The 3,508-nt window shown below is 38.1% G+C and overlaps 1 protein-coding gene across 1 annotated transcript in view; it reads right to left on the bottom strand.

Moving 5' to 3' along the window:
* The window catches only part of NHLH1 (nescient helix-loop-helix 1), an 11,026-nt gene extending 8,062 nt beyond the window's left edge, over positions 1–2,964 (bottom strand). Inside the window, exon 1 of the mRNA XM_044059034.1 lies at positions 2,659–2,964. The gene's annotated coding sequence lies outside the window, so the exon portion shown is untranslated. The remainder of the gene's footprint in view (positions 1–2,658) is intronic.
* Positions 2,965–3,508: the final 544 nt, after the last annotated feature.

The following is a 3,508-nucleotide window of genomic DNA, read 5'->3' on the forward strand; positions in this document are numbered from 1 at the left end:
AACACCCAAAACTATTTTTTTTGTGTGGAGGGGGGTTGAAAGATTGAGCATTTTTTTATTACTGACCAGTCACTATTTTTCTGCAACATTTGCCTAGGCTGTAGTCAGTACAGTAGGATTCGAAACCAACTTCTTCCATTCCAGTTCACAAATAGGCACATTTTTATTTAAAGAAAAATATGTTTGTTGCTGGTGTTTCAGAGCAAATCAGTTACAATACAGCTCATGTGTAAGCTATACATTTATTGCCTGGCTTTTGCTTTATGTAAGACCTAGGAAAGAAACTGAAGGTGAGGTGTAGGGGAACTGAAAGGATTGCTTGGTTCTAAACCGATAAACTAGCATGTCTGAGTAGGATCTGAACCCAAAGTGCTGCAATCATATTCTTCTGGGCAACCAGTATTAAGCTTTATTCATCAATGCATGTGCTGCTTTTAAAACTAGAATCTATAAAAGATGAAACTGCAAAAATGCTGAATATCGCATCCCCAATGGTTGAAATAAATTCTGTTTGCACAGCTTCTGCAACAAGTTGTTGCTTACAGAAGTTTAAGTCAGTGACTTGTAAACCTCACTTTCGAATCCCCATTGAATGTAACTACTTTCACAAAACAAATGCTGCCTCATACACCCATCTTAAGGCTTAAACACTTATCAACAGATGAACAAGACATGTTGACACACTAGTTTCCTATCCCAACATATCTGACACCTCTGTAAGAAACACTCACTACATGTCAGACAGAGTAGCACCTTGCTTGCATCAAGCTAAAGCTATATAATTTGATAAGCAGCCTCAAACTCACTCCCCAGTCTGTCTTGTGCTGCCCTTATTTAACCTGGGAGGAATTTCTGAGTGAGTTATCAGCTATGCTTGTAATGGTCGGTATACTAATTGCCGAGTGCTTACTTATGATCCCATGCAACTGTTAACAATTTCATTGGGAAAGGCAGGTAGCTGAAGACGACAGACTACATCCCTTAAAGGAAAGCTAAGTCTGTGCAGTCAGACATCATGAAAGTGGTTTAACTATGCTGCTAGAAAGTTTTAATCTTTAATAAGTATTGGGTAAAGGCTGGTACCTGTTGGATAACTTCATAAAACAGCTCAAATTGTCATGGTAGGAAGTGTGCAAGCATTTTTTAAATGCCAACGGTGATTTTGTTTTTGTCTCCAGAACAGTGGTCAGGCCACATTGTCTGTCACCAGATGTTGTCAAGGGGCAAACTATGATCTAAAGCTCCACTCTTTCCTTTTCCACAGTGTAAAGTTTTGTGAAGCCTCAAAAGTAATGGACTGCAGGCAGTCATTATCTCCTATGGCCATAAATGACTGCCAAAGCCCCTTTCTTGAATCTGTCAGGATCACAGACTATATCAGTCTTTTTCTCATGCACAGGCAAACACACACACACACACACACACACACACACACACATACACAAAACAAATGTTCAAAAGACAGAAGAAGAGAGAATTGAAAAAAAAGAAGGGAAAGAAAAACATGCAGACTGTCAGTCTGTATAGCAGACTGTTTTAAAAAGCTATGCTTAGTAGACAATTAAAAATGTTTAATTTCCTGTTCATTTATTGATACAGATCCTTCATTCCTTCCTCTGTTTTTTGTGATTTTGTGATAATACTTTTGTTGTAAGTCTCAGCACTTTATGGCCATCCACTTCCCAACACAAATATACAAACCCTTTTTTAGTGCAACAGCAAGAGAATTTGCAATTATTCTTTGAAGTATACCTTAGCAAGTTCATTCACTCCGACCCATCATTAAATCCTGGGTCTGATCCCTTGCCTTGACCTGGTTAATTAGTGTTAAAACAAGGTATCTCGACATATAATTGTATATTTTTATTGTATGGAATAGAGGTCTGGTTCCTCCGCAACTCTGAATTAGATCAAGCGGTTAGTGAAAGACTGTATGACTAAATGACTAAATGAATGAATACCTGCACGCATACATTAATCCATTCATATGCATGCATAACCACAATCTAAGTAAAGACAAGCTGATGCATACTTTATAAAAATTACAAAGCGCACGTGCAAGCAGTTATAAAACTAAAAATATAATTAAATATATATATATATATATATATATATATATATATATATATATATATATATATATACATATATATGTTTCACAAACTCTACAGTTATATATATTGACTGCCAGTCTTTTTTTCACACACAGCAAACACATATACACACACACACACACACACACACACACACACACACACACACACACACACAAACCACATCTGTACCTCTTCACAGGCACACATATTCACACACTCACACACACAAACACCAGCAGAATATCCCTATTGCACTCAGCTCCGTACGTGAATCCCTCCCGTGCTGTAAAATCATTTAGACAAAGTTACCATACATTCATATAAGTCTGGCTGTACCTGATAAGTTTTCAAAAACATTTTCTCACTTCTGTAACAGTTACTTGTGCTCACTTTCTTTTCTTTTTCTTTGTTTTATACAGAGAATTGCTGAATAAAAAGTGCAGACATGAAACTAAACAATCTTCTGTTGCTAAAGCAGCTAATTCAGAAAAAAAAAGGTTAACAATGTTAGCACCCAGCTGTATCTAAAAGGAAGAAAAATCACATTAAAAGCAATTCATACCTGGTGCAAATGTAGTCATCAGGTGCCAGCTAAGATGTTAGTAGCTTCATCATCAAAGTGAAATTGATCATTTTACTCCATAAACAGACTCTGTGATGTGTAGTGCCTCCTGGGGAAATTTACTGGAATATTTTAGCTCTGACTACACAATAATTAGGATGTTCCTTTCCCTGTATTTCTCTTCTCTGTCTTTCTTTAAGAAGTCAAAGACACGTAAAGCACAGATGAAGAGCCTCACATTTATATCCAAAATATTGGGAAAAATATAGATATATAAAGAGTGAGGCATAGGGTACCAGATGGGACTAAAACATTTATTGGCTACTTGCAATCCCTCCTACTGGCTCCTTCTTATGAATAGTAAAACAGCTGGTGAGAGCACATAGGCTGATTGGAGGATAGAGTCAAGCTGGGGGGGGGGTGCAAGCAGGGAGGGGATGAGAGGCAGAAAGACATCTGTTCTGAGACTAGGGAGCTGTTTCTCCCACGTTATACATAATTCATACAAAGTTGAGTTTAGAGTGAGAGAGCGAGAGATACTGAAGACCCAAAGGAGAAGAGACAGAAGGCAAGTCAATAGTGCTAATTTAACTCAAAAAAAAAAAAAAAGGGCAGAGAAAGAGAGAAAACCTGTCGACTTTATTAAAAGCGACAGAAGGTGTTAACCATTTCACTGTCCCACAGCCTTCAGATGGACCTGTGGTCCCTGGAGACAGAAGGATGAAGTGACGGAGAGAGAAACAAAAGGGTCAGAATGCTGAGCAGCGGTGATGGGACACAGATTGAGTTATTCAACTACAGATCTGATGAGATGAGGGTGGGGGCAGACCTCAGCAGCAGTAATGGGACA

The sequence above is a fragment of the Protopterus annectens genome, chromosome 17.part0 (genome assembly GCF_019279795.1).
Source record: "Protopterus annectens isolate FY-2018-M chromosome 17.part0, PAN1.0, whole genome shotgun sequence".
Classification (NCBI taxonomy): Eukaryota; Metazoa; Chordata; order Ceratodontiformes; family Protopteridae; genus Protopterus; species Protopterus annectens.